The sequence below is a fragment of the Glycine max genome, chromosome 18, assembly GCF_000004515.6.
Source record: "Glycine max cultivar Williams 82 chromosome 18, Glycine_max_v4.0, whole genome shotgun sequence".
Classification (NCBI taxonomy): domain Eukaryota; kingdom Viridiplantae; phylum Streptophyta; class Magnoliopsida; order Fabales; family Fabaceae; genus Glycine; species Glycine max.
In genome coordinates this window covers 24,293,640-24,312,396 of record NC_038254.2, presented here as the reverse complement: position 1 = coordinate 24,312,396, position 18,757 = coordinate 24,293,640, and positions in this window count along the sequence as shown.

Sequence of the window (18,757 nt, the reverse complement as noted above, 5' to 3'; positions counted from 1 at the left end):
TAGCGCCGGGAAGGGGCAACGAGCGGTCGGTCGTGACCCTAGCCCCACTTGCATCCGTCCCTATGTACCTATAAGTAGGAAACAAAAATACGTGCCCAATCGTGACCGGTCATTGTCTTACCTTGGTTGATTTCTGCCATTGATTTGTCTTGACTTCTGACCGTGGCCTGAGGCGATTCTGCTCCTCGCTATCACAAGATATGCATGGGCATGTGCATGTATGAATGTTTCTAATGCGATGATTTTATTTTAGTGAGGGCTGGTTAGATTCAATTTTAAACAAGCATTTGGGGCACCCCCATACACCGAGCGAAGAGGGCTCAAGTTATAACAAATCTAAAACACAAAGTTTGAAACACCAAAGGGAGGACTAAAACTCCGCCCATCTTTTCTTCTCAAAGAAACGAGACAAATACAGTGAACGGGAATCCCTAGAGGAAACCAAGAGGAACGAGAAAAACTCAGAAACAAAAACATGCAACGGTCCTCAGATTGCCCCAGACTTCAAGCGTAATATCGTTTAACTACATCGGAGTTCACGGGCGAAGGCAATTCCTCGCCATCCATGTGGGTGAGTATCAGAGCACCCCCAGAAAAAGCTCTTTTCACCACGAAAGGTCCTTCATAATTCGGGGCCCACTTGCCTCGATTATCTTTAACAGCGTGGGACATCTTCTTCAGCACGAGGTCCCCCTTGTTGAACTTGCGCGGGTGTACCTTCTTGTCGAACGCGTTCTTTATCCTTCGTTGATACAAACGCCCATGGCTCATGGCGGCCAAACGCTTACCTTCAATTAGGTTAAGTTGGTCGTAGCGTGCTTGAGCCCATTCTGACTCTTCTAGGCCTGACTCCGCCATTATCCTCTGAGAAGGAACTTCTACCTCAAGAATGAATCAGCGACCATTCGACGCTTTGGGTTCGATGGCCCCAATGACATCTATTCCCCACATGGAAAAAGGCCAAGGGGCGGACATAACATTCAGAGGATGTGGCGGAACATTGATGTTGTCCGCGTATGCCTGACATTTATGACACTTCCTTACATGAGCACAACAATCACTTTCCATGGTGAGCCAGTAATAACTGGCCCTAAGGATTTTTCTGGCCATGGCATGCCCATTGGCATGTGTCCCAAAGGAACCCTCGTGAATCTCCTCGATCATGAAGTTCGCCTCCTTGGCATCTACACATCGTAGGAGGGTCATGCCGTGGTTTCGTTTGTATAGGATAGTACCACTTACAAAGAAACCAGTAGCCAATCTCCTCAACGTCCTTTTGTCATTATCAGAAATCCCTGGTGGGTATTCCTTGTTCTCGACATACTGCTTGATGTCGAAATACCACGGTTTCCCATCCCGCTCTTCCTCTATTGCATAACAATATGCCGGTCTGCCTTGAGATTTGAATTCGATGTATGGCAGATCCCCGTGTGGGGCAAGTTGAAACATGGATGCCAGGGTGGCTAGTGCGTCAACCATCTGATTCTCTTCCCGAGGTATGTGGTGGAAGGAAATGTCGTCAAAGTACTTGGCCAACCTCAAGATATGAGTTTGATAGGGTATCAACTTCGAATCCCTAGTTTCCCATTCTCCTTTCAACTGGCGTATCACCAAAGCTGAGTCTCCATACACCTTGAGTAGTTTTACATCAAAATCAATGGTCGCCTGAACCCCGAGGACGCATGCTTCGTACTCGGCCATATTGTTGGTACAATCAAAACCTAGCCTAGCCGTGAAAGGAATACACTGATCATCAAGGGATACAAGGACTGCCCCTACTCCGTGGCCCAAAGCATTTGATGCCCCATCGAAGCAAACAATCCATTTGTCTAGGTCCTCATGTGTTCGCTTCTCTTCAAACAGGGCCATGATATCTTCATCTGGGAACTCGGGGTGCATCGGCCGATAATCCTGGAGGGGTTGCTGGGCCAAATAATCCGCTAAGGCACTTCCCTTTACCGCCTTTTGGGTGACGTAAACGATATCGAATTCAGACAATAGTACCTGCCACCTGGCGATTCGTCCCGTGAGGGCCGGTTTTTCAAAGATGTATTTTACGGGATCCATTTTGGAAATAAGCCACGTGGTATGGCTGAGCATGTACTGCCTAAGCCGATGTGATGCGCATACCAGAGAACAACACATCCTTTCCAACATTGAGTAGTTCATCTCACATGCGGTAAACTTCTTGCTTAGATAGTAGATGGCTTGCTCCTTTTTTCCAGAATCATCATGCTGACCCAACACGCACCCCATAGACTCGTCCAACACGGTCATGTACAGGAAAAGGGGTCTTCCCATTACAGGTGGCATGAGTACCGGGGGATTCGCGAGACTCTGTTTGATCTTCCCGAAAGCCTCTTGACAGTCACTGTTCCATAGGACCGCTTGGTTCTTACGTAACAGCTTAAAAATGGGCTCACAGGTAGGGGTGAGCTGCGAGATAAATCTCGCGATATAATTCAACCTGCCCAAAAATCCCCGAACCTGCTTCTCCGTGCGTGGTTCCGGCATTTCAAGGATGGCCTTCACTTTCTCGGGATCTATCTCTATCCCTTTCTGACTTACAATAAATCCTAGCAGCTTCCCCGACTTCACCCCAAAGGTGCACTTGGTTGGGTTCAGTTTTAATTGGTATTTCCGTAACCTTCCAAACAGCTTACGCAGATTGACAAGATGTTCGTCCTCAGTCCGAGACTTGGCAATCATGTCATCTACGTAGACCTCTATTTCCTTATGCATCATGTCATGGAACAACGCCACCATGGCACGTTGATAGGTTGCTCCAGCGTTTTTCAAACCGAAGGCCATCACTTTATAGCAGAATGTTCCCCATAGGGTGACGAAAGTGGTCTTCTCTATATCTTCGGGTGCCATCTTTTTTTGATTATACCCCAAAAAACCATCCATAAACGAGAAAAGGGCGAACTTGGCTGTATTATCTACCAATATGTCAATGTGTGGCAGGGGAAAATTGTCCTTTGGACTGGCCCGGTTCAAGTCCCGGTAGTCTACACACATTCGAACCTTGCCGTCCTTTTTCGGGACTGGGACAATGTTGGCTACCCACTCTGGGTACCGCGCCACAGCTAAGAATCCCGCATCAAACTGTTTCCTTACTTCTTCTTTAATTTTTAAAGACATCTCGGGTCTCATTCTTCGTAACTTTTGCTTAACCGGGGAAGACCCGAGATTCAAAGGCAACTTATGCTGCACAATGTCGGAATCGAGACCGGGCATGTCTTGATATGACCACGCAAAGACATCTTGATACTCTTCAAGAAGGGTTATCAAGTCTTGGCGGATAGGCGCGGTCATACCGGTTCCTACCTTTACTTCTTTCTTTTCCTCTGTGGTTCCCAAGTTTACCAATTCAGTTTCTTCTTGGTGAGGCTTCATCTCACGTTCTTCTTGAGCGACCAACCTCTCCAACTCTGGTGACAGGACGTCCTCTTCCTCTTCCTCGTTTATCGTTTGGCTTATATCTCGATCGAAATCGATTGACAAACCCTCATTGTTAGGTTCCTCAAAGAATCGACCCTCACATCTAAACAAGATAAAGGAAACAAAAACATGCAAAATGATATGAGAAAGGGTGGCACTGCAAGAACAGATGAAACAAGATCTCTTTGTTTATTTAATAAGGTAGGTTTCACAAAACCAAAGAGAAAGGAAATCTATAGGCTCTAATTACATTGAGTCCGCGGTATAGACTTTTGACTGGCTTATCACGCGCCAGTTCCCCACTTGGGAATCGGGATGGCATGGTTGCACAAAACTTGGTGGGTCTTGAGGGAACTCCTCTTCTATTGCGGCCACCTCCTCCTCGAACAACATTCCAGCGCTGGTGAAACACTGGCTAATACGGCCGGGCCATACCCTATCCGCCCGAAATCTTGACGGCACGTTCCTCCTCCCCGGCATCCCAGGTTCGTACCCTAATCCATACTTGTATGGATTTCCTTTGATATCGACCACGTTGGCATTCCCGAGGCAGTCTTTGCCTAGACCCATTCCGGGCTCGAATCCGTTCCTGAGCATAACACGCGCCACCATTATGGCCGCGCTGGAGAGAGAAGGTAGCGACGGACTTGGTTCCACAGAGGCGCAGCTCACAACCTCAAAGGATTGGAAAGCCGTTTCCAACGATTCTTCCGCCGCTTCTACGTACGGTGCGGAGGAAGGGCAGCTCACTGACATGTCCTCTTCACCCGACACTATCACTAAAAGTCCACCCACTGCAAACTTCAATTTCTGGTTAAGCGTTGATGGGACTACTCCCAGGGCATGAATCCACGGTCTTCCCAAGAGGCAGCTATAGGCAGGATTTATATCCATTACTTGAAACACCACATTGCAAGTGTGGGGGCCTATCTGAATGGGAATGTCGATTTCCCCCATTACTTCCCGCCGAGTACCATCAAAGGCTCGCACCACCATCGAGCTCGGCTTTAAATGTGACACACTAAAAGGAAGCTTTTCCAAAGTGGTCTTCGGCATCACATTTAAACTCGATCCATTGTCGATAAGTACCTTTGCGACAACGTGGTCCATACATCTCACCGACACATGTAGAGCCTTGTTGTGTCCTCTCCCCTCAACGGGAATCTCTTCTTCCGCAAACGCGATGTAGTTATTGGTGGTTATATGATTAACGATGCCTTCGAAACCCTCCACTGAGATATCATGTGCTACATGGGCATCGTTAAGAACCTTCATCAACAGCGCACGATGAGGCTCGAAGTTTATGAGTAGTTCAAGCAAAGAGATCCTTGCTGGAGTTTTATTCAGTTACTCGACTACCTTAAACTCGCTTTGTTGGATGAGGAGGATGAACTCATGGGCCTCTTCCAAAGTCACGGTTTTTCCTTGAAGTCCCTCTTTCTTTTCGGCTCCTCTTGCCGCGGGAGGATCTACTTCCTTCGAGGGGGTGGCTATGTCTGTGGGCTCTTGGACCATGGGCGCCTTCCCTTTAGAGGGCAATTCCGCCGGGTGAGGGGAAGCGAACACCCGACCACTGTGGATCACGCCACTGAGGCCGGTGATGTTGGTTACCTTAGCCGATAGGGAGTCAACTTCGGTTACAACTCTTTCGCTAGACGCGGGAGGGGTATACTTCCACGGAACGGCCTTATTACCTTGATATGCAAATGGCGTTGGCTTGGGCGCCGCCCGCGGGTATATGGGTGTGGAGCCGGTCCCTTTCCTAGTAAAACATATCACTAGAGCCTTGGGGGTTAAAGGAACCTTCTTCTCTTCCGACTGCATGCAAATTTGTGGTTCTTCCCTCCCTCCTATGAACACTTCAAGCTGCCCGCAATCCATGAGCCGCTGAAGCAAATCTTCCACCACGGGACAGGTTTCCATGTCATGCGAATCCCCAAGGTGAAACAAACATTCATCCATTTCATCTCCACCTCGGGGGACCATGCACGCCGCTTGCAGCGATTGATAGATGAAACGTCTAGAAGTTGTCACATCTCCTAACCCCTTTGTCCGTGGTGGCCCGTCCTCTTCGACGGCGTTCACGCTAGCACCTCCATGACTAGCTAGCGGGTTGGTTTTAACATTTGGGCCTTCTTCCTGAAACGCCAGCCAGCCGACACTAATCAGATGCTGCACCTTATACTTGAACGGGATGCAGGAGTCAATATTGTGTCCGGGAACTCCACTATGATACACACACTTGGCACCCAGATCATACCACTTGGGGTAGGGTGGCTGGAGAACTTTCTCGGGTATGGCCACCACCAAGTAATTCTCCAATAGTGAAGGCCATAACTCGGAGTATGCCATGGGAATAGGAGGGAAGTTGTCTTTCGGGTGCTGTGCATACTTATAGGTCTCGCCGGGGGCTGCATTATTAACTGGCCGGGGTGCGGCGGGAGCTGTGTGTTGGGCCGGCGCTCTTTCTGCCACGGGTGGTCCTTTTACTTGAGTCGGGAGGGAATTCCCGGCTCGGATCAAAAAATTTGGGGGATTGGGCTGGTATGAGCTTTGGATATTTTGGGGTGCTTTCATCCATGTTGGGGCGGTGGTGACCGCGTGGGTGTCTCCTTCCTTTTTCCTTGCGCCCACTGCTGGGGCTCTTCTGTTGTTGTTGGGGGCCATATTGGTAGCATATTCAAACTTGCCTTTTCGTAGCCCAGATTCAATCCTTTCTCCGGCGAAGACGAGATCCGCAAAGTTAGCTGGCATGTAGCCTATCAGCTTTTCATAGTAGAACGTGGGTAACGTATCTACCATAATTGTGATCATCTCCCTTTCCGTCATGGGCGGTACGACTTGGGCTGCGTGATCTCTCCATCTCTGGGCATATTCCTTAATGGACTCATGCTCTCGTTTAGTCATACCCTGAAGCTGGTTCCGATCGGGAGCCATGTCCGTATTGTACTGGTACTGCCTAATGAAGGCAGTTGCCAAGTCCTTCCATGATCGGATCTGGGAAGCTTCCAGATTGGTATATCATGCTACAACTGCCTCGGCCAAGCTGTCTTGAAAGAAATGGACCAACAACTTTTCGTCCGCGGAATACGCCCCCATCTTCCGGCAATACATCCGGAGATGCCCTTTTGGACATGTCGTCCCTTTGTACTTATCAAAGTCCGGTACTTTGAACTTGGGAGGGATGACGATGTTGGGCATAAGACATAAATCTGCCAAATCCGAGAATGGGTAATTGCCGAGGCCCTCGACTGCTCTCAACCTCTCTTCAAGCGCCTCAATCTTTCCCTTATCTTCCGCAAAGGGAACAGATTCTTTTACGGGTGTGGGTGAGGCCGGGATATGGCGGACTATGTTCGGCTGGGGTAGTTCATGCGGGGATGGATCTTTGAGGTGGAGCAGGGGGCCAAGATGGGTATCTCCTTCCCCATCATCTTGCCCGGGATAGTCTTCATAAGGTGGGAGTTGCCCCTCAAAAGTAGGGCCTTGGCTTAAATCTTCCGGGGTGGCACGGGGGGTGAAGTCCGGAGGCAGGCCATAAGGATAAGCTTGCGGACTATACCTTCGACCGAACACGACCGTGTTTCTGTCTAGGCCCGGATTCAAGGCGGGTTGCAGCACCAGCTCCGCTTCCCTAACTGTACTGGAGGCGGTTGCGGTAGCTTTATCCTCTATGGTTTTCTGGAGTTTTAACATGACCTCCGAGATGGAAGCCATTTGGTCTTTTAAGGCCGATAGATCGGCCTTCATCTGTTCCTGCACGCCCTCTTCATTGTCCATTTTTCTGGGTCGAGTGTTATAGGGGTGCCTTGGTGTTTTCTTAGTTATGATGAAATTCCTAAAGAAATAAACAACGGTGAGTATGCCACCAAAACATGAGTATGCAAATGGATGATCGGAGCACTTGGATCCACCCCAAGATTTTTAGATAACGCAATGAGTCCAGAACTTCTCATTTAATAAAAAGAACAAAGCTTTCATCTAGCCAAGATTATACAAAGGTGTTACAAAGAACCTAACGATTCCTAATTATATGGGCCATCAAATCTATCATGTGCTGACAGTAATTGATTAGCCCATGAATCTCCTCGGGGGCAGTACACACTTTGGCCATGGCTTTTGCTTTTGCTAGCAGACGCGGGAGGTCTTGACTTCCATTCAAGGTCAAGGCGAATCTATCCATCCACATAGTCGCTTCTTGATGCAGCGCATCAATCACCCTCCCTCTTGCTTCTTTTTCGGCATACACTTGTGCAAAATCCTCCACTAGCTTTTGTTCATGGGCCATGGACTGATTCAATTCTTCCTTGTATTGCCTTATGATAGCTAGCATGCTTTGCTCCGCGGCTTCCAAGTGTTGAGCCAAACTCCTTTTGGACCTCGCGCAAGCAACTAACTCTTCTTTTAAGATCATGCCATGCACCCGTGACCGATCTCTCTCCTCTCTTCGGAGCTTGAGCTCATTGTTGCTACCCCACAATGCTCCTCGGAATTTCTCTCGGCCGTATTCCTCCTTGCGGGCCCTTTTGGTTTCTTGTTCAAGGGCTCTTGCAGTGGCCGCATTTTCCTCTTGTAACTCGGTGCACTCCTTCCGGATGTGTGTAGCAGCTGATTTGAACTTCTCCTTGGCGAGTCTCGCCTTCCCTAGCTCTAACTTTAGAGCTCAGACTTCTTCATCTTCCTCCGGAGCTTCGAAGTTCTCCTCGTCGATAACTTTCAATTTGGAGAGCCAATCTAAGCCCCGCGTGTAAATTCTTAGCCATCCATGATAACCTTTGATGACGCCGTTTCGGATGCCTCTAAGCTCCTTGTCTTTTCTCAACGGACTCCTCCACGCCTTGTGGATTCTTTGTATAACCTTGAGACCTTGCGCGCCTAGATCTCTCATAAGGAAAGGCGAGATACTTTCTTCGGTCGGCGCTCCCCTCATGGGATATCCTAGCTGTCTTATGGCGAGTGCGGGATTATAATTAATACAACCCCTAGTCCCTATCAGTGGAACATTAGGATAGTCCCCACACGAGAAAAAAACTCCTTCCTTGCCTTCCTTCCAACGAGGAAACCAATTGATCGTGCTGCCCCCTATCCCAGCCAAATGTTGGTCCCAAACGACTCTTCCTTTTTCGGCGCATGAGCGATAGCTTTGAAGCGGACACGGGTGTCTCGTGTCTTGTCGGAATAGGTGTGAAGTCAACCATACACGGAGAGCGGGTAAACAACAGACAATCCGTGCACTGTTTTTCTCGCACCTCCGGTCAAAGGTGTCGAACAAATCTGCCAAGATAGCCACCACTGGACTTTCCTTGCTATGGTGACATGCGAGGAAAGCATCAATGGCGGCTAAGTCTACCAAGCCGTCAACATTCGGAAAGAGGACAACCCCAAAAATCAGCAAAGCTAAAACATCCGCAAACGGGCCCCATTTCTCTTGGCTCGCCATATCCCTTGCCTTGTCTTCCAAGTATTTCCGAGGCAGGCCCACTATGCCGTTCCGAGTTTGCTTCGTGCGATCCAACTCCTTTGCTGAATCCCCAACCACAGCCGCAATCTTGCTCAAGGAAGGAAGAAAACCGGAGAAGAGATACGGTTTCCTCCCCCCTAGAGGGCATCCTAATATTTCCTCAAACTCTTCAATAGTTGGGACCATTTGGAAGTCCCCAAACGTGAAACACCTCAACGGCTGGTCATAGTATTGGGCGAGGGATACGACGGCTTTCGTAAATACCTCCGCTACGGTCAAATCTAGAATCTTCCCATAAACTTTGCGGAAGGCTTGCCTTTGGAGGGGTCCCATCAATCGTCCCAATTCCTTGAGGCTATTGACATCTAGACCTTTAACCTTGACTTGATAAAACCTTTTGCCGTTTTGATTTGTCCCCATCACTTTACCTAAAAAAAAGGGTGGATCAAGACTCCGACATGAATGATGCAATGCGTATGCATGAACAAGAAAAAGGGGTAATTCATACACACGAGACCGCAGAGATCCCATTTTAATGCTACGTTTTAGGCATGACGGCGCCTCAACGTAGCATTAAAAAGGTTACGTATTACTCTAAAGAAACCAAACCTCACTAGCAAAACTATAAACTAGTGCTATTTACCAAAAAAAAATGCATGAGAACGAATGGCACGGAGCGTGTTTGCTCTTTGCCCCTATTTGGGAACCTAGGACAATATCTAGGGGTCTCTAATAACTACTCCCCAACAATTCATAACTCACACGACTGTTTTCTAGAGGTATCATCACTCAAGATAATAATATTGTGGCGGTATGGAATACCAGCGACAACACATTATAAAGAGAGAAAGCTCTAGACGAGGTTTCACTATTATCAAGCAAGTCGGAGACCTAGCATGATGATAGATTCACCTCCACTCCTTAAATTCCCATGAACCCGGGTGTAGGGCCCCTTTTTTTACTCAAACCCGTGGGTGCTTAGAATGCAGTGTAAAGAATGCGAAATAGACAACAGTTATTTACATTTTACACAGTTCAACAAATGCACACACAAAGTTCACAATTCCACAATTCCTAAAATAGGCCTAACTCACAAAAACGTCCCCAGTGGAGTTGCCAACTGTCGCAACGTGCCCTTCGCGGGTGAGCGAGGGCGGGGCTCACGGGTGCGCTTTCCAAGGGAGGAAAGATGCGCGAAGTCGCCACCAACGTTTATTTGTGGAAAACGTCGGAAAAACCGAAGGAAACCGGTCAAAATGAAAATTCTAAGTTCGGGAGTTGTATTTACGCTTGAGGAAGGTATTAGCACCTCTCACGTTTGTCTCAAAGGACAACAACCTATTTTTTAGAATTGTGGAATTGTGTTATCTTAACTTTATTTCTTTTTATTTTTTGAGGTCGACAAAAGCGGGACTTTTGCTCCTACGTACCCTCCTTTGGAGAGGAAATCAGACCTACGTAGTTCTTTCTTATGCGTGAATCAAGTGGTTCTTTTTACTTGAAGGGTGATCATTTTAAGGCGTTGGACCTTGAAAATGATCCATTTTACTTAGTAAGAAACAGAAATGATAAACTTTCAAAATCCTATTTTTGTGGACGAGCTTGACTAGGCGAGTCGATTTTAGCCTTAGTTTCACTTTAGTTATTTAGTCAATTCAATCAAGAATGAGAAATCCCAAAGAGAAAACATCCGATTGATTTTTCGCTTTATTTCACTAAAAGGTATTTTTTTTATTATTATATTATTATTTACCTCTTTTTTTTTATTTTCAACGTGGTTGCGGCACGACCGATTGGTCGGAATTCATTTCAACCAAAGTTAACGGATGATACAATTCAAACAATCGGTGGAAATTTATTTTATTTTTAGGTTAAGCGAGAAATGAATTAAATAAATGGCTTAAGCACGTCAAAAGGGGGTATAAAAAGTAAATGAAAACGAGAATGAAAATACATGAAACAAAATGTGGACCACCACGGGTACATATAATGAATTGAAAAGCTTAGTTTGAGGTACTTACCCGTTGAAGACTGAAGAAAACGAAGAACGAACGATGAATCTTGAAGAACGGTCGAGAATCTTCGCGTAATTTCTCACAGAAACGTTACGGAAGCGCCTCGGCTTGGATTTTCTTCACGGAAACAATTTTCCTAAGCAAATTCGAAAGAGAGAGAAGTGCCTAAGGGGCTGAACTCTTTTCTTCTTCACTTCTTCCCCTATTTATAGCAAAATAGGGGAGAAGCTTGCCGCCCAGCTCGCCTAGGCGAGCCAGGTTGCTTCCTCCAAAAGCAACAGCCTTCTGGAGGAATCTTCTTGAGGGCCCAAGTGGGCCTGGTTGCTATTTACACCCCCTTTTTTACTAAATGCACCCCCTTTTCTATTTTTTTGTAATTCTTTTTCCGTAACGTTACGAACCTTTACGAATTTCGTAACGATACTTATTTTTTCTTCCGCAAGGTTACGAACCCTTACGAATTATGTATTTACTCTTTTTTAGCTTTCGAAGAAGTTACGGAAACTTACGGATTGCGCAAAAACACCTCTTTTCGACTTCCGCCACATTACGGAATTTCACAGATCGCGCAAGCCTGCTTCCTTTAGATTTCTGAGACGTCTCGGGACTTCATTTATTGTGCAACAAAGGACGCCAAGTATCTCAAAGCGGCTAACCAAAGATTGCATGTCATCAAGTAATAATCCCCGGACGAAATTAGGGTATAACACTACTCCACTAAAAGACATTCATAATGCAAGTTGTAGTGTACTTGAGTGCACAAGAGACTATTTGACCTTTGATATGAAGATTTGGAGTACTCCTCAAGGATGATAAGCAGAATGCTCTATTACACAAATCTTGACAAGTTGATGATGTGCATTTAACGTTGCATTTAATGCATCAACAAACATTTCACAACAAACAAAGAAGAAGATCGTTTAGAAACAACAATTAGTTCTCCCTCAAGTCTATATATACCGAAAGATTTGAAGCGTTGAAGTTAAAGACTTCAACGAGAAAATCATTCCCAAACATTCAAACTCATTGGAAAATCTTTCTAAGATAGTTTTAATCTCTCAATACACCTTGCTTATTCTTAGAGTCATTGATTGTAAAATTAAGTTGTATATTCATTTGTCAAACGTTAGTCATATAGTCAATGTGCACCTTACCTTAAACAAGTATGATGATTTGTTGAAGCCAGAAGTGGCTTTGTAGTAAAAAATACTTAGGGATTATCTTGGAGAGGCTATTGAAAAGTCCACTTGGATAAAGGTAGAAGTATATGGTAAAAAGAATATTTGTATCTTTGTGAAAGATAGTTGAACTTGGAGGGTTTGTAAGAACTGGACATAGTTTCAATGATTGAGATGAATCATTATAAAAACTTGTGATTTTATCTCTTTTGCTTATATGAGTGCATCTAACCTTGAATTATGATTTTGTTGTCGTCATTGTCACTGTCACCAGTCACCACCATCACCACCAACAACAACATCGTTGTCACCATCAATACCATTGGCACCACTGACACCATTGCCACATTCGTTAGCAATCACTATCGATGTCATCACTACTACTGTTGTCATCACCATCACCATATAACAACACCATTAAACTAATTTTAATATGCATGATAGAAAACTTTCAAAATAAATTTATTTTAAAACTAAATTAGAGAAAAAAAATTAAAATTAAAAATTGGTGGTTTTTTTTTTAAATTTTGAAACTTAACTAAAAACCACCCGAAATAGGGTGTAAAATAAGTAAGTTGAGTTTTTCACATGAGTATTTATAGGAGAAGACAATAAAAAAGTAAAATTAATTAAGTTGTACTTAACTTTTATAAAAAAAATTATTTTAATTGTCTAAAAATTGCATAAGTTAATTTTAACTCAAATATTCTATTGTCTTATTTTTTTTTCCTATAAATAGTACTTATGAAAGTTTATTTTCAAATAGGACTTAAGACCAATTTGACAAAAAAATTGAGAGATCTAAACTCATTTTATCCTATATACATGAAACGCGTATAGAAATATTTATCTCTCTTAGAAATAATATATTTATTTTCGCTTCCTATAGGAATATTTAATTTATACTTAATTATAATGAAAAAAATTCCACATTAACGATAAGAAAATTTTATTCTCATTTATTCATAAATTAACATTTATAAGAACCTTTTTTTTCAATAGACATTTTTATTCTCTACTAAAAAAGTTACATTCTCATATATATAATTATTTTTTAAAAAAATAAATTATTCCTTATACCAAATGATACCTTGTACAAGAAAAAGGTTCTAACTTAGGAAACGTCACTTGTAAGGGAAGTTTAATTGTACCTTCTGTGTCACAAACAAATAAATTGGTTGCAGCCTCCAAGATAAGATCACTTAAAAAACATCATAAATTAATTTATGTTGTGAAACTTTTTAAGAAATTCACAAAATTAGAAAGTTTTGAAGGTGATCTAATGATATATAATTATGAATATGATTAAAGACCGCATTAATTTATAGTTTTTCTCACTAGTGCGTTAGAGAAAAACAACATAAAATAATTCACATTGACTGATTTAAAACAGCCAAGCATGTTCAATTGGATTAATATACCTAACCCAGTAAAACTGACCAGTACCGAAAGTACATATTTATATATAATGGATCCCGATATGCATTGCATATGAGACGAACTAAATAAGTTAGTGCAGACAATTCTCTTGAAATTCTAAAACTATAAATTAATGCATGAAATTATGAATAGAGCTAAATTCTTCAGTAAATTAATAATTATGAACAAGGGAGGCATCATGAAGTAAGAAGAATGATTCGCTGAGCCTTATGCATGTGTCAGTTTTGTGGTGTCCCATCTAAGTACCTCTATGCACGTGTATTTCTGTACAGTATTGGTTGTGGAACCAAAACAGTGATAAGTGGCGCCACAGCGCGGCACTGACTAAGCTTTGAGTGAATGTAGTGACTACAGTTTTAGTTACTGCCCCGGTTTATTGGTATGGATATATTTTAAGTTGTAAAGCTTTTTTTTTATATATAAAGATGTGAAGCTAGCCATGGTATTGGTAGTCTGAGACTTGGATAAATGATCATAGTAGGTATTCAAGAGCAAACGCGAGATCCAACGAAAGAGATGGAAGTTTCGCCAATGCCCGGAAATGTCATCATGGATAGCATGACAGTCCATGGGTATGTTATTAAGTATAGTTAAGTAGGTTAAGTTGCTAGAAGGGTGTTGTGCATTATTCAAATTCAACAGATCTTTGTATTTGATAGTTGATTAACTAAATTATTTGATATAAAAGAATCTCGTCATAATAAATCAAGAAATAGGAAAAATTATATTTCTATTGGTTTATATATAATAGAAAGATAAAAATTACCTACAAATTCAAAAAAGATTTATCATGCAAGAAAAGATAAGACAAGATCATATATTATCTAACAAGAGAATCGAGATCATAGATCCAATTTCATCTCTATAAAAAGGATCATCAAGGTTTTAGGCAAATCAACTAAATTAGACCAAATTGCCTTATAATAGGGAGGATAATAAGCCTCAACAACTAGTTTGTTGTTCCTTGATGTAGGCTTTACACCAAACAAGAGACAGTGACTAGCCAAAGCTGATGCTCAGATATTCCTGGCTATAATGCCCTTTACTAAGCGTAACCATATCTACTAAGGTCCAATGTGAACCTGTTAGCTGATGATGGAGAGGAGTAAGAGAAAAATGAAGGGTGAGGTCAGCCATCAAGAGCCAATTTGAAATTGAAAAGGACAACGCTTTTGGTGTTGGGAGGCAAATGAGGGTTTGCCCATAACAAGTGTCATTTTGTTTGGTTTCTAAGAAACTAATCCCAGAATATAGGATGCCTGGAAAATATAGTTGTGCCTAAAGGATCAAAAACCTAATCGAATCATCAACAGTCTTGTATTCAACTTGGCTGTCTTCAAGGTTGTTGAAAAGATGGAAAATTCCTCTATAAAGTGTAGAGAGAAATAGTGGACCCAAAGTCAAATCATGAAAGAATGTAATAGTCGATACAAAGTTGCAATATTTCGCTAACTACTCCCATTGAGCCAGTACAAATGAAGTACCTACAAAACCACATCAAAAGGAAAGCGTGGTGCTCACCTGATGAGCCAACATCACTTTTCTTAGCATTCAAAAATATGAATTTGGAATACCCAAAGTCATCTTTTGAAAATTTGATGTCAAGGGTGGTGGAAGGAACACAACATTTACCATAGAGTGATGATAACTCCTTGTGACACCCTCTACTCCGACATATATATAAATAAATAAAATATATTGGTAAACAAAATCGCATGGGTAAAAGGTTCACATTCACTTCAATTACCAAATAAAACTCATTAAAAATATATTCGGCTCAAAATAAGGCCGCCAAAATTTACAAACATGAATTTGGAATACCCAAAGTCATCTTTTGAAAATTTGATGTCAAGGGTGGTGGAAGGAACACAGCATTTACCATAGAGTGATGATAACTCCTTGTGACACCCTCTACCCCGACATATATATAAATAAATAAAATATATTGGTAAACAAAATCACATGGGTAAAAGGTTCACATTCACTTCAATTATCAAATAAAACTCATTAAAAACATATTCGGCTCAAAATAAGGCCGTCAAAATTTATAAAAATATTTTGTTAAATCAGTGAGGTGAAAAAAAATAGACTAACATCATAAAATTAACATAAAAACTTATATCCCAATGTCACATCTTATCAGAGCGTTGTGTCCCGACGTCCTTCAACACAATATTCCTTAAAGCAGTTCACCTAGTCATCTGCTCCCCCGAACACAAAGTTCAAGATCATCACAGGATCCAAACACAAACAGCAAACTGAGAGTGAGTTATCACATTCCTAACTAATAGAGAAACAAGACAACTAGATATACATATCATATAAACCAAATAAAACTTACTTTTACGTAATTCACGTAATTCCACCACTTTGTCATTCAAAATTCACATTTCATCTATCAATCACACATCACATTACACAAGAATCACTCGCTCTGATCAAGATATAATAACACTTCAATTTCATAATAAACAATTAGCAAGCGCATGAGACAATTATGCTAAGACTCAAGCCTACATGCAATGTGGTACCATGTCAGTGAAAAACCACCCTGGGGCGCTTAGGAGTACATAACAAGACACACCACACAATGAGTTTGCCAGGTCACTCTCACTAAGTAAGATCATAGGGAGACCAGTCAGGGTCACGATGTTTTGCGAGAATGCTCCAACCATATGGGATCAGCATAGGCTTAAAGGAGCACTCAAACCCGGTGACCCCCAAGGCCTACACTCCGAAGAGTCCGTCAAGGCCTCTCCCTCCTGATTCAAGTCCAACCCCTAAAATCATTTTAGCACACAGACACTACTAGTGAATTATACAATACCCACGACCTCACACTCGTGTCTTAAACACGTACAACATATTGCGCTACAATTTAACATTGGTTCCTAAATAGGAACCTACACTTTCTCTTTAACATTGGTTCCTAAATAGGAAACCTACACTTTCTCTTTAACACTGTGCATTTACACTTTTCTCAAGATAACACTGGTCGGGTTATTATACAATTCACAACTTACAACACAAATAATGTCACATCAAGAGTTATTCACACACTTATTCACAACCAAAACTCATTCACAATTTCACATCTCATAATGTCACAATCCACCATCACATATTTTCACGTATCTCATAATTCAACACCTGTTCTACTTTACACTTTTACTCAATATCAATAACAATATTATAATCTCAAGGCAACATATTATTCCACAATTCATCACATATTTCATTTATAAGCACTGCTCATGAATTATACAATACCACAACCTCATACTTACGTTTCAAACATGTTTAACACAATTGCGCTACAATTTAACACTAGTTCCTAACTAGGAACCTACACTTTCTCTTTAACATTGCGCATAAACACTGGTCGGGTTATTGTATAATTCATAGCTCACGATATAATTAATGTAACATCAAGTGTTAACACATCCACTTATTCACAATCGAATATCATGTCCACACTTTAACATCTCATAACATCACATCAACCATCTCATAACATTCCCAATGATATTCATAAGGTACAACATACACATGTTCATGAAATTTAACCATAATATTCTCAAACTCCAACACTTAATAATTTTTGGAATCATACTATAACACTCTACAATATTATTTATATAAATTATTAATATAAATAACTACCTCTATATCTATAAACTAGCATACATCATATTGAATCACAAATTCTAAATAATTATATGAACACTTTGGTCAGTTTCAATTATGATATTAATTTTTTAAATTATATATAAAAACCTAAACAACAAGAAAAAGAGAAAAATACAAAATCAATATCTCTATCTAAATTTCTCCTTACTTTATTTAATCAATTCATATTAATTAGAAAAAATACTCGATTTATAGGATTCATGCTCAACACAATAACATCAATTTCACAAAAATTGGTCTGTCAAACATATATAATTCACTATAATAATTATAAGGATAAAATGAAAATTGCAAAAACACCCCAAAACCCATTTCAATTGATCTCTCTAAGGATCCTTACACATGTTCTCACTAATTCCCAAATGTGAATAACTCATCCCTTACCTCTAAGCGGGCTCACGTGTCTTCCAACAACGACAGCAGCATCTCTAGCGGTTCCTTGAGATTCCTCCAGTTTTTCCTCCGACTGCTCTGATAGAGTTCCCAAACGTCAGAGAGACGAAGAAGGGATTGAAACCTCCACTTGTACTGTCTTCATGCGATTCCTTTTTCTCCCTCCACAAACATTATCTCGCAAATCCCAACGGTGAAAGTGTGAGAAATTGAATTTCGAACAACATATCCAAATTTCATGAAAATCCAACGCTTAACGAAACCGGGATCATAATTTTTACTGAGACCGTTTTGGGTTTCTGCGGAAAAGGAAAAGGCTACAATGCGAAAGGTATTTCTCTCAGATCAAACACGATATCAAAATTCCCAACGGTGAGAATGCTCGGAATTGGGCTGCAAACGCAGTGATCAAATTTCACGACGATCCAACGGTGAATGAGTCCGAGATCGTCATTTTCCTGAGACAGGTTAGGTGGCCTGCGAAAAAAAGAGAGGATTTTGGGAGAAGAGAGAAGAAACGAAATGGTGAGGCAGAGAAGGCTGAGGAGTCAGTGTAAAAACTGACCTAGCATGTTGCTATTTATAGCTAGGGGTATTTACGACCTATTATTTACTCTATTTATTTATTTATTTATTATTTATTATTTTATAAAGACAAACTTTATTTTATTCTCTATCAAACAAATAAATAAAATACCCTTTTTATTTTCTCTCAAATCATTATTTTAATTAATAATTATATCTCCTTATTTATTTATTTATAAAATCTCATTATTTTTTTAAAACTGTTTATTTATAAATAACAATCTTTTTTAATCTAGTTTACGAAAATTGGGATCTTACACTCCTCGCCATAAATTGGCAAGTTGAGAATAACCGCTACATCTAGGAGAGTTTGGCCAACCATAGCTTTAAGGAGCACAAATCCGTTGGTAGCCATTGACCAAAACCCTAAGATTCCGACCAATACATCCCGTGGCCAGTGCATATCAACGGCTAACAACATGATCATATCATAAATTCCCATTCCTTCCATTCATCTTTGTAGGAAGCAAAAACCCTCTTTATCCAAGTTTGATATTCTGGAAGAGGTCTTGCTAGGTGCAAAAGTTGGAAGGGAATTTATGGATCCCATA